The following is a 13,175-nucleotide window of genomic DNA, read 5'->3' on the forward strand; positions in this document are numbered from 1 at the left end:
CAGAGGTGCATTCCACCCTATACAGACATATGTATATGGTGTGTATATATATAATATTTAAAAATATTATATCCTATATAGTATGGATATACTATATATACTATTATATACTATAATATTTAAAAATATTCAATATATAATATTTTAAGTATTATATAGCATATATAATACAATAGATTACATAATATAGAATTATAGTAAAATATGTATTATATGTTATATATAAGGCCACGAGTCCTCAGATTTTGTACAGATATTTAGATTAGGTATTAGGAAAAAATTCTTCACTATGACGGTGGTGAGGCACTGGCACAGGTTGTCCAGAGAAGCTGTGGCTGCCCCACCTCTGGCAGTGTTCAAGGCCAGGGTGGACAGGGCTTTGAGCAACCTGCTGTATTGGATGGCGTCCCTGCCCATGACAGGGGGTTGGAGCTGGATGACCTTTAAGGTCCTTTCCAACACAAACCATTCTGTGATTCTATGATTCTATGAATTTGTGTAAATGACCTATGAGCATAATCTGTTCTGAAAATAATAATAAAAAAAAAGTCTTTTCCAGTTTAACCAACAGGGAGGATGGAAATGGACCAGTGCTACCCTTATATGCAGAATGCATCTCCCCTAGTCTTCCTTGCTAAGGAAGTTAATCAATCCTAAATTGTGGATACCTTCTGCTTTTCCTATAGAAGGCTTCAAAATATGTGTTTTGCACTATATGGCCAGAACCAGGTATCCGTGAAGCCATAAATGTAAGAAGCCCCTCAGAAGTGTAAATTGTGAGCAATATTACAGGGGGTCTGAAAATGCCAAAGCAAACACAGTATCCCTTTTGCAGGATACTGGTGACAAAAACATCAATTAAAATACAAATTAAATAATTTTAAGCCTTTGCCCTAAATAGATTAGCTTGTATTTTTTGCTCCTTCCACTCCCACAAGAAAAAAAATCAAATTATTAATTTAATGCCCAGGTTCTTGTTAAGCTAAAAGCCAGGCTGTGAACCCTGGGGCTGCAAGCTGTGCTGAGCAAGACTGATCTAGAAGACACAAGAAAGACAATTTATTGCTTGGGGAAGCAGACAAATTTTTCCCAACTGCATGAATAGCAGCAAGAGGTGTAGCCCATCACTGGGTGGGAAAGAAGCTGTGACTGGACTTCCCCGAGGCTTGTAGGGTGGTAAATGACTAAGAGAGTGGCAGGAGGAACTATTATAGACCTGGCTGTCTGGTGTGATAAGAGCACACCTTTCTTCCACTGTGGGCCTCCCTGCAAGGGCTAAGAAGAATTAGAGACTTGAAACTGCTCCTAATTCAAGGAATATGTTTAATGTGTGGCTTACTGTCCCTTGACCAGAAGCAAAATTATTCTCTATAGCTTCTCATTCAGTGCTTTTTTCTACATATTTTAAGGCCACTGAACATCATTCTTTCCCTTAATTAGCTTCTCACCAGTTTGGTTTTTTTTTTCCTCTGAGTGTTAATTTTCAGATGTTTCAATTAGTTTTGCAAGAATCAAAGTTCTACTCACTTTTTCTTTCATGGCTAATCACCACAGATCCAACTCATCTCTGATGTTAATACCAAAGTGAAGAAGAAGAAAAATAAACCAGCAAGAAGTCAGTGTGAGAAAAGAAAGAAAAAGTGTGAAGTATATCTGAAAAGCCACCTAGGAAAGGGATTTAAGTGGTGCAAAGAGAAGCTAAAGGGATGCAGGAGAAAGCAGCTGGGAAACAAAAGGAGAGAGACAGCTGGAACAAAGCAAGCTGTGGCAGCCCTACTGGGAGGAAAGGGAAGTAGGGTCAGGAATGGAGGGGGGGAGATGATGTTTGGTCTTTAAATGGAGGATGAAGAGCTTGAAGTGAGGAGTTAAGAGACAGGAAGGAAGCCAGTGAAGGCAAGTTAAGAGTGGACGGTGATATAGTTTATGTAGTGAGGAAAAGATTACTTGAGCAGTAGAGTTGGGCACCATGTGCTGATGGACTGAATAATGTATTATCAGCTTGAAGCAGTGGTCATGATTCTTCAGGAGAAGACCTAGAAAAGAATACTGAGGCTTATTTTTAATCCTTTTTTAACCCTGGGTCTCTCCATATAAAGGATGAGTATTGTGTTGCCCTGAGCACTAAGTGAAGTGTGCTGTGTTTTGTGCATTGTCATTGATTCTAAATGCTTTTTGTGTTTGGGGGCTCTGAAAACAAAGGTCAAGTACTAGCAAATTCTGTTTTATGTGAGAGATTTAGTTAAATCCTAAGGACAAAGGCAGACTACTAGAAACAGCTATTGAGTGTGAAAGTTGTGTAAATCTGCATTACCATTTCTCAATATCAGTTTTTACACAGGTTTGTAATTTGGGGTTTTTTGAGGAATGACAGGGGAATAAACTTCAGAAAAATCAAGATAAGTCTCACAGATGTTATTTTCGGCATGTAAAGTAGTTGTCCAGTAAATGCTTGGAAAGAGATTCCAGGAAACGAGTAAGGAAACACACAGAGTAGGATGGAACAATTTCTGAATATAGTCCTGGTCATAGTATTCTAGTAAGTGTAAATTGCAGGGCTTGGAATGGACTGCGCTGCCTAAGATTTTCTCATCCATTATGGACAATAGCAGCAAACCAGAGTTTCAGCAATTAATAGCTCACTGCTAATCACAAATTCCCGATGAATAACCTGAGCAAATTGCTCTGCTGCAGAAAGCGCAGGAGTCAGTGACTGGAAAATATTTTTTCACTTGTTCAATATTGAGACATTACTGTATTAGCCTGCTGTGCTTTAGAAAGTTTGAATTTTGCCATACCAACCCATCTTTTTCTTGTTTAAATAACAAGAAGAAAAGTAATATATTAAGAAAAGCCAAGTTACTGAAACTGAATGCAGCTAATTTACTGACAGGTAGAAACCAGGAGATACCACATAGCTACTCCATTTCAATGCACACTGATCCTTCCACTTAACAGGTGATAAGGAAAGAATTTTTGTTTAGCTGGTGATAAGGCAGTGTGGATCTGCCTCTGAAGAAAAGAGGATCATCTTATAAATCTAGCTGTCCTAGTGAATGAAGTTGGAAGATAGAGAGGATGAAGTCATACATCTACGGAAGCAAGAAACCATTCAGTTTGCTCCCAGTTTTGAAACTATGTATGAGTAATGCAGCTCCTTCTCCCAGTGTAGGATTCAATGTACAGGAAAAGTCTCACAGACAGTGGGTCTAAAACCAGACACATCGGAATATGCCACAAGCGAGGAAAGGCTGGGGTCCCAGAGGTGTGGTGAGTATCACATTCCAGTGCCCTGAGTCCCCCTGGGTAATTACCCTTCCAAAGCATAGCTTCACCTCCCTGCAGATGCAGGGGGAGATGTATTCCACAGGCGGGCAGGCCCGTGGCTGCCAAGCTGGCATGCAGGGCTTTGGGGGTCACAGTGAACCCACTACATTTTACCTGGAAGCTAACCAACAGCTGGCACAGACTCACTAGCCCCTATCTGTTCCACCAAGATGCTCTCTAGTAAATAAGCTGTTGTGCCATGCCAGGGTGGTCCTTTCCTACAAGCTTCCCACACAGCTCAGCACCTCTGTGCAAAGACATCTTGCAGACATCCACGCCGACAGACATGACTCATTTTGGGGAGTCTGCGTACGCGGTTTTGCAATAGTCTGATCAGGACATGAAAAAAGACAGTAACAAAGTATGTGCTCAGACTAATCGCTGATCATCTCCCCCACCGCACAAGGCCAACATTTCTCCCCTTGTCTTCCAGTGGTGTGGCATTACTTCCAATGCATCACAGATGGCTCCCTCTCAGACTAAGTCCAGTCCCAACAAGCCCAAATGAAAGGCGGGATTGCATGGCTCACGTCAAACAAGAAGGGGGGACTTCAAGCTGACAAGACACAGAGCGCACACCCTTCTGGTGGGGGATGCTCCGGGTGTGGGTTTGCAAAACTGATTTAAAGATGGTTGCAGTTCCAGCTGTCTGAGTGATAAGACTGTGATGTTCCAGTGCCTTTTTAGGAATGAGTCAAGAAGGAAATAGTAACAGCTAACCAAAAATAATCATGTGGTCATCAAATAGTAGAAATACTGGCCACAAGACATTCCTGATGTATTTACCAGCCGTGCAGATAACATCAGTGACCACTGCCTGTTATAATTACGTGATTTTTTATAATTGGATGGATTTCTATTTGCTACTCCTGTATTCAAATTACTGAAACTACAAGTACTATATCCAAACTATTACAGAACCTGGGTTTGTTTCAGTGAAAAGAGTCTTGCGATTATCCAATTTGAAGTAGTTCCCAGCACTCCTTTGTGGTAGCCATGCCATCATTTTCCTCACGTACAACAAAGGTAGCAGCATTGTGCTGCCTGTGCTGTAAAATGCCCACAGCAATTCAGACCATGTCTGCATAGCGCTCAGCAGATGTGATGGTGTAATCCAGCTGGTTGAAGAACAGCTGCATGGAGCTGCGGCAACATGGCCTTTGGAGCCTGGGCAGGTAACATACTGGTTAGTGGAGGCTGATTTTGCCACTGTGGGTACCTCAGCTAGCTGGCTAGGAACTAGGTTGGGTAAAACTGGAGGTGTGGAGTTGTAAGTCTCTTTTCTGCACATTTACAGGCAAAAGGACAAGCTTCTGGTCTTATGACCTGGGGCTAGCAGGCAACTCAGGTTTGGGTTAAGAGGATGCAACCACTGCAACTTCAGCCAGCTGAATTACATGTCTGTCAGTGTGGTGTGGACATTGCCATGGGCATTTTACAATGCAGGCTGCTGCCTTCATAGGACTGTAAAATGATGGCACGGCCACTGCAAAGGAGTGCTGTGATCTACATAAAATTAGGTAAACAAAAGACCTTTTAGAAGCACAGAATGTTTTGTGTTGGAAGGGACCCTAAAGAACTTCTGGTTCCAACCACCCTGCCATGGGCAGGGATGATATTCATTACAACAAATCCAAACTCCATAATAATTTGGAGTACTTATAGTGTCAGTAATTTGCTTAAAAATTAGTCTATGGCAATAGTGGAATAAGTCTAGTTCGGACTTACTCCATAGTTTCACCAAAGCTTGGCACACAAACAGGAGCAAGAAATTGCAGAAGTGTAACAATATAACCCTTTACAAGCATTGCTTTTGCGTACACATTCACAGCTATGTTTTCATTTGATGAGACTCTTGAAGGACAGCTTGGCTTGCCATACTACCTCTCGTTTCTATGGTAAAGGTGCTAGAACATTGGCCGGAAGCAATTTGGAAGCGTTTGTACAGCCATGGACCATGAATGAGTAATCACCTTGTACTTTTTTTAACCCAGTGCTTCACAGAGCAGCCTCATCTATTCTTACAGTGCACTTTGATGTGTCAGGAGTGTCATTACAAATCTACTGTGAAGAAATGAGCAAACACGAATTTTCATGAGATCGCAGCACAGCCCTGGACAGAGGATTTTGAATGTATTTCTCTCCTTTAATAAAAAGGCTCTCTCTGATGCAGTCACCCCAGAAAGACTACAGATTAAATGTAAGAAACACAAAACCAAGCTCTACAAATATTTTAGAGCGTTTTTAAGCAATTCTTTTTCTATCTACTTGCTTCCTTTGTATTTCCAAGCTCATAGCAATACCTGTTATCCACACACTCATCCACCCCACATATTAAATGCACTGTTGTACCTAGAGGGAAATCCCACAATTCATCTCCACATCTAGTAATACCCCTGACAGAGTTTGCTGTGGATTTTGCATTATATGCAGACTGTGCTGGGTTTGCAGGGCTGAGACCCTGCACAGTGCTGAAGAGTTTGTGGCACCATCAGGTATGCAGAAAGCTCTCCTAACCTGTGCCAGGCACCAGCAGCTGCTCAGAGGCAGCTCAGGATGATCCTGCCATTCTCCCTCGTGGAGAAGGGGCTATATTTGCCTCTGTGGAAGAAGTAGGCAGAGGAGTTAGCTCCTTTTCCCCCCTCTGCCTAAAAACTCACTATTGAGAAGGTAGCACATTGGGTCTAACACACTTTTACAATGGATCTCAGTAAAAGGCCCATCCCTGTCCTTTAGTTTGTCCCTTTGTCAGGTTATTTTTGCTCTCATCAAATTAGGAGTCTAAGTGCCCCCTTCTCTGTTTCACGCCAGTTTAAGGCATTTCCTCTGACTTGAAGTAATAATAATAACAACAACAATAATAACAATACCAATAATAATAACAATGATAACAAGAAGAATAATGATGAATAATAATCATAATAAAGAAGCACAATAATGGGGTAAGACTGATATAAAATTGCCACCTTCCAAGTATTAAGAGTTGAATTACCCAGGAGACTCGAATGGCATTTTGCAACAGGAAGTAGGAAGTTTGGTGTCTTTTATCTTCCAGGAGAGGAGGGAGAGATTAACCCTTTGATTCTAGACCTGAAACAACTTGCTCACACTTTCATACATGTAGTTTTCTGTCTATGATCATACCTATAAAACTTCCATTTCTGGATTTTGGGTTGCTATGGCAGAACGAAATCAGAATTATAATAAAAATTAATTCTAAATCCTCTCTGTCCTTTTAAGACTAGACTCTCTCAAAGCTTACAGGTGTGCTCTAAAAGTAGTAGAGCTCTACACACATAACAACAGTGAGTGTTGGTGCAAAATAACTATTAGTCAATTGTCTAGTGATGTGAGTTTAACAGGACAATTTGAAAATATCCCAAGTGTGAACAAAATCAGTAATTCAACTTCTGTGATTTAGTTATTAAAGCCACTAAAAATGACAAAGTCGACTCATTTATAATTCCTGTCATTCCAATGAACTTGAATTCTTTTTCAGGGATGAAACTTTTTTAATATATATAGTTTTTTAATATCTGGAAGAGAGTCGTATGAAATGCACGGGTTTTTAACAACTGCATGTTTAGTGCCATTTGAGTGCCTTAAATTGAAGATGCAAGGCATATAGAACCCCATGAAGATTCATTATATAAAAGAAATTGTCTGCAACTCATGTTGCAAAACTTTATGCAGTGAGTGTCAAGAACTGCAACTTCTGCCAATCTGCCCAGGGAAGGATTGTATGAAGCCCACTCTATTTATTCCAGCAAAGTTATAAAATGTGTAATTTAGAAGTTAATTATCTGTTAAGGGCTGAAAATGCTAAATATTTCCCAGGCCCAAGATAAAACCCTGGCTTTTTATGGATTTGACATAGTCTTCAGCAGAGCAAAGCATCTGTAGGCAGTGTAGATATTTGGGACAACATACATAAAAACAAACCCAGGAGAATCAAAGCTAGGTTACTTTTAAACTCAGCCCAGTTTACTTTTGACTTTTGTCTTCAGAAGAGCAGTTATTTGAGCAAGAACTGCAAAACTAATCCAACCACAAGAAACATGATACGTGTATATGGGGGAAGTAGAAGTAAGGTGCGAGAGAAATTTGTTCTGGGAGAGAGCACTTAGGGTTAAGAACTGGAAAACTAAGAAAAATTCTTGATGTTGTAGGTGATTCATAGCTAAAAAATTAATAGCAGAGAGGAAAGCCAGATTCATGATAGCTTAATGTGCAAGGAGGTCTATAATGATGGTAATCATACTACCTACAATGGAAGTAAAAAGACACAAATAATATATGTTTTATATCCTGATAGATGATACCACCAGGAGATTATTTTTTAGCTCTTGCTTTAATATACTTATAACTTTCTGAAACCTTCTTTTTTTGCAGGCTATATTTTTCCATGGCTTTTCTTTGACTTAAGACTTGAGTTTGTTTGGGTTTCTGAAGATTTCAAGTAAGAACTACGTGGGCCATTTTTAAGCTCTTGGATAGTGAAAATAAAAAGCTTTTTCCCAGGGTGAAAGAAGAATTTCTGGCATCTTAACGTTTTCTGTACCCAAGAGGTGGCTTCAGTGGGAAAACAGCATTTGCCACGGAAATTGTCCTTACTGAGGTATGAAGCTTTCAACATTCCAGTGGAATTTTGTTTTGATTTGATTTCAAATCACTTTGTAAGCTTTTGCCATACATTGGTCACAGGGCTTTTTTCTGCACTTTTAAAGCATAAAGGAAAGGGAGCCTGAACTGCATATGTATTAGTGGTTGATATTGGCCTGAGCCATATGGTGACCAGATATTTATCCTGTGGATTGCTGTCTATCTCTGGGCTCACAGCTCCCCTCCCTTCCAGAGAAAGCAGAAGTTACTTTGGGAGTGTCTACACTGCCCTGTTTATACAACTATGCCCTTGTCTGCTGGCAGCAAACGCATCTGTGTTTGCACTGGAGCAGACAACCCCATCCAGTTTACTTCCTCCCTTGAAACAGTTTCTGTTCAGATATGAGCCTCTCCATCAAACCAGACCACTGCAAAAGTTCCAAAAGGTGATTTATTCCAACATCCTCCACCCCTTATGTCTAGCTTGTTCAAGAAAATGCAACAAAGATTTAGGTGCCCCATTTCTTATACATCACTCACTGCTAGCAGGCAGTGGGAGCGGTTTCTTCTGAGGATTCTGGACTGAAAATGCACTGTGCTGTAAAGAGGAAACAGCAGCAACTGCCCTTTGTTGGAAAGCTGGGATGCACTGGGATATGCAAGGTCATAGGACTGGAGCCTCACATCTTTACGAAAGCTGCAGGAAAACATACATATTTATAAATGTATGTGTATAAGTTGCACTGTTTCAGCATCTGTAGAAGTTTGAAAGATACTACTTTTGTTGAGTCTGTCCATGCAAAATTCTCTTTTGACCTATTATATCCAAATTTGTCTTCTCTTGTTAGCAACTTTTATTGCCTAGGTAATTTATATCCTGTTCTTTTCTATTCTATTCTATTACCTTCCAATCTAATCCAATCCATCCCTGTTCTAGTTCTTTTACCTCATCCTGCAAGAATCAGGATGCCTTTTCTCAGTACACTAAATGATACAATATCTATCTCATTTCTCTGTTTTCTCTTTTCTATCAGTAAAGCATTTTAATGTGTTCACTATCCAAAGCACCTTGCAACTCACACCTTGAGCTTACAGTCTGTAACTTCTTGAGGAGTTTTTTGAGTGCTTATATGAGCCCCCAAGAGAGGTGAAGGGGCTGCACTGCATTTGGCACTGTAACTGCAGCTTTAAATTAGCTGCTTATAGCCACCAGCATTCATCACCTAACACTTTATTTTTCAGATATGAGATCAATATTGGTGTGACTTCAGTATACAGTTCAGATATGTCTGCATGAGCAGCCATCATTCCTTGCTGAAGTAAGAAACTCCTGCAAAAAGCCTTTCTGTTGCACAGATGAACTTTAGCAATGTTTTGCCCAATGACTGGATTTGTTGACCAGTCTTCATCTCAGAGCTTTGAGCTATACTGGTTTGTGCTATTAATTATCAGAAGAACTAGAGCTGCAGCAAACCTGAGCCAGCTTTGTATGGCAAACAAGGAGAGAGGGTGGTGGACCAAAGGTAGGCTCAATGTAGTATGATTTAACTGCTGTAGGTTTCATGTTGACTAAATAGGAAGTTGAATGTGAATGTATTACTAACTTGGCCTAATATGGTGAAGAGGATATAGTCTCATTTCTGCCTTGTGTAACTCTTCTGAAGTCAGTAGTTGCTTCAGAAACACGTTTCCTACCCTGTTCTCCCATTTTGATGGTACGCACCTTTTAAAAATGCACACTCCATGACCTAAAAACCCTAGATGACCTTTCACTTTATTGCAAGCTCTTCCACTTTTGTTTTTTCTTAGGTTTTCATGAGAGGATGGGAGTAACCATGGCTGTTCAGAGATGGCTGAGCTAACACTTGCTGAGTATTCCATTGTTCTTCTGCTCTTGCTGTTTGCTCGCTTCCTGAAATAGGCACTACTGAAACCTCTCAGAATTCAGTCTTGTTACTCTAATGTACCTGAATGCTATTTACATGATAAACACTATTTATGTGTTTATAAACACATTTAATGTACTTTTTATAAGGTATGGTATAATATTTTTTGGGGAAGCCAATGGAATAATTCTACAGTTTACTGCATGTCTGTGTTTAATAGGAAATTGCAATGCCTACCAAACAATCAGCTTTTAGGTAAGTGTCAATTTGTCTTACTTGTTTCACACTAAAAGCAACAGCATTTAGATATCTTATAAAATAGGCAAGACAACATGGATAGGAGGACTATGATTCCTTTTTTATTAAGTTCGCTCTGGGGCTGCCAACATAAGAAGAACATGGACCTGCTTGAGCGAGTCCAGAGGATGGCTATGGAGATGATCAGAGGGCAGGAGCACCTCTCCTATGAAGACAGGATGAGAGAGCTGGGGCTGTTCAGCCTGGAGAAGGCTCACAGGAGACCTTAGGGCAGCTTCCAATAATTAAAAAGGGCCTACAGAAAATCTGGAGAGGGACTTTTTACAAGGGCCTGTAAGGACAGGACAAGGGGGAATGGCTTTTAGCTGACAGAGGGGAGATTAGATATTAGGAAAAAATTCTTTACTGTGAGGGTGGTGAGTCACTGGAAGAGGTACCCAGAGAAGTTGTGGCTGCCCATTCCTGGAAGTGTTCATTGGTTGGATGGGGTTTTGAGCAACCTGATCCAGTGGAAGGTGTCCCTGCCCATGGCAGGGCAGTTGGAACGAGATGATCTTTGAAGTCTCTTCCAACCCAAACCATTCTATTATTCTATGAGAATGGGCTTCAAGATCCAAGCACGTGAATGAGCATTCACTGGATTAGCAACTATTACATTACACTCTCAAGTTACAACGTGATGGTTTATCACACCAGATGCTTAACACATACCTGCTTTTAAAATTAGAATTGATTTCCCTTTTTGCTCTTTGTAGCCAAAGCCTCCCTTTCACGCTTTCTAAGCAGTGCTCAGTTTCCTAGATAGTGGGGGAAAGTACCTCCCACACAAATTCTGTTCTATTTGAGACAGACAGACAAGCACTTTTAATCCACCATGGTCATGAGAAAGGCCCAGTCTGACAGACTTATTTGAAACACACAGAGTTTGCTCACAGCTGAACAGAAACACAGCAGTCTCCCTTACCACAAACAGTGGAAGAGGCATTCTGGAGTACCAGTCTAGGGGCAAGATCCTTCACTAGAAAATAAACACGTGAACCTGAGTCTGTCTGACGCCCAGCTCTTGTATCTCTGTGAATTCTCCCAGTTGCCAAGCTAATGGATGGTGCTTCTCTCTACTTACTGTGTTGAACCTGGGCCACTGTAAAAAAACCCAGAGTAATGCAAAGATGTGAAAGGCAAGTGAGAGTAAGACCCGTGCACCTTAGTTGCAGGGAGACCTGGAAAGGATGGAAGAAAGCTTTGCATTTCCATGAGTACCTACATGCTTCCCCACAGATACTGGATAAAACACATAAGCAGCACCTGGAGCATGGCTCAGGACTTGTGTCACTACAGGGTGACCCTGCCCTGAGCTGCAGATTTGGGCTTCTTCCTCCTTACTCTATTACAGGCCTCATGAATTTTGCATTCTTCGCAGCTAGGTGTTTCAAATCATCCCACTGAGGCCTGGCTTCATCCCTGCCTGTGTTTTAACATCTGAACCCAGTCTCTGTATCTGTAATGATTTTTATCTTGCTTAATATGAGGAGCGTAAGAAGCATTTTCTTTATAAGAAGCGTTTTCTTTGTATTTTAGGAATTACTTTCTGCATCACACATGAAACGATCCCAAGCCTACACCCTGTAACTTTTGCGGAGTATATGAGATGTTCTCTTCGGACTGTGGTTGCTGAAATGGAACATCTGCATTTCCAAGAGCGACCAAACCCTCCAAATCAAAGGGCTGTGGTAACAGCCAGCACAAAACAAGTGAAAGTAAACATGAGTGTAATGTTGTTGTAGCATGTATTTTTGCTTTAACTGTACATACTTCTTATTAGAAAACAAAAACAAAAACAAAAGATGCAGGCAGCTGTGGACAAGACAAAGCAGAATGCTGTTTCTTTTTTTCTCTCTGACTAAAACAAGATCGCAAGGAGTGAATATCCAGGATCGAACAGCACTTGGCTATAGATCATTTGGTTCTTAACCTTGACATTGAAAATAACTCAAAATGCTAGTGATTCAGGTCTGCTATTGGCAGCTGTTCAGCAAACATAGATTAATGACTCGACATTCTGTGTATAATTTTTAGTCATCTTTGTAAAAATGCCATTGCCATTTCTGGAACTGCAGTGGAAGTCAATGAAGTGAATCAGTACAGTGTCCTCTGCCCGATATGATTTGAAATCATTAGTTCCGTGGAGTTCCCTCACTGGAAGAAACAATCCCTACTGCAGTCCCAGAGTAACTTTAAACTGGAAACACCTGTATGCAAAGATACGCTGTATAGGTTACACGTTTAACGCTGCATCTAACCTTTAAAAGTTAGGTGTGCTACCTTGCACATGGCTCTTACTAGGTCATCAGCTGGGCTGCTCTGAGTTTGTGCTGTTGGGAAGCCGGCCTCTCTGGAGGTCAACTTCTCCAGCCCTCCATGCTCAAGCAAAGCTACCCACAGCCGGCTGCTCACTGTCCAACGGATTTAGAAGATCCCCAGGGATGCTCCACAGACATTCCCCGAGCTGGGTCACCCCACAGGCACCTGCCCCCTCCTTGCGGCCAGCAGATCCCCGCGCTGTTTCCCTCAGAGGAAGGCGCGGGCAGCTCTGCGGTGCCTTCAGGGAGCCAGGGCAGGCGTTCGGCGGGCAACATCGTCCCCTGGGGGCGCAGCGGCCGCTTTCCCTGAGGGAAGCCACCGCCGCTCGCACCTCCTCCCGCCGGCACCATCGTGTGCATCGAGCACACGGACAACGGGTACGAGGGGCGCGCCTCGCCGCGCTCCCGGCACCGGCTGTCAAACCCGCCCCGGGGCCGGGGCCGTTGACGAGCGCGCGCCTCCTCACCCACCGCACGCTCGCTCCCGCCGCCCCGCCCTTTTCCCTTCCCGGGTCTGGCAGGAGTGGCGCGCGCGCGCCCCCTCCGACCGTTGAAGCGGGGAATAGGGGCGGGAAGGGCGGGTGGGAGCCGAGCGGAGCGGCGGCCGCGCTCCCCCTCCTCGCGCGCATACCTTCTGCCCCCTCCCCCCCCTTCTCCCCGCCCCGCCCGCACAGGAGCCGTTCCCCCGGCACATGCGCACTACGCCGCCGATCCCATCCACCGCCTCCCCCCCCCCCCCCCCCCT

At 42.5% G+C, this 13,175-nt stretch overlaps 1 long non-coding RNA gene across 2 annotated transcripts; it reads right to left on the bottom strand.

The window, feature by feature from the left end:
• Positions 1-234: 234 nt before the first annotated feature.
• On the bottom strand, positions 235-12,701 carry LOC133266930 (uncharacterized). Of its 2 annotated transcripts, none has more exons than XR_009742580.1 (3): positions 12,393-12,701; positions 8,467-8,623; positions 235-2,033 (listed from the first exon to the last, which is right to left on the bottom strand). It is a non-coding gene; the product is annotated as an uncharacterized LOC133266930 (long non-coding RNA). The 2 variants fall into 2 exon arrangements; XR_009742581.1 differs by having other exon boundaries at positions 12,371-12,701.
• Positions 12,702-13,175: the final 474 nt, after the last annotated feature.

The sequence above is a fragment of the Pezoporus flaviventris genome, unplaced genomic scaffold (genome assembly GCF_033815535.1).
Source record: "Pezoporus flaviventris isolate CSIRO_AGI_PZ_B2104156 unplaced genomic scaffold, CSIRO_AGI_Pfla_v1 ptg000007l, whole genome shotgun sequence".
Lineage (NCBI taxonomy): Eukaryota > Metazoa > Chordata > Aves > Psittaciformes > Psittacidae > Pezoporus > Pezoporus flaviventris.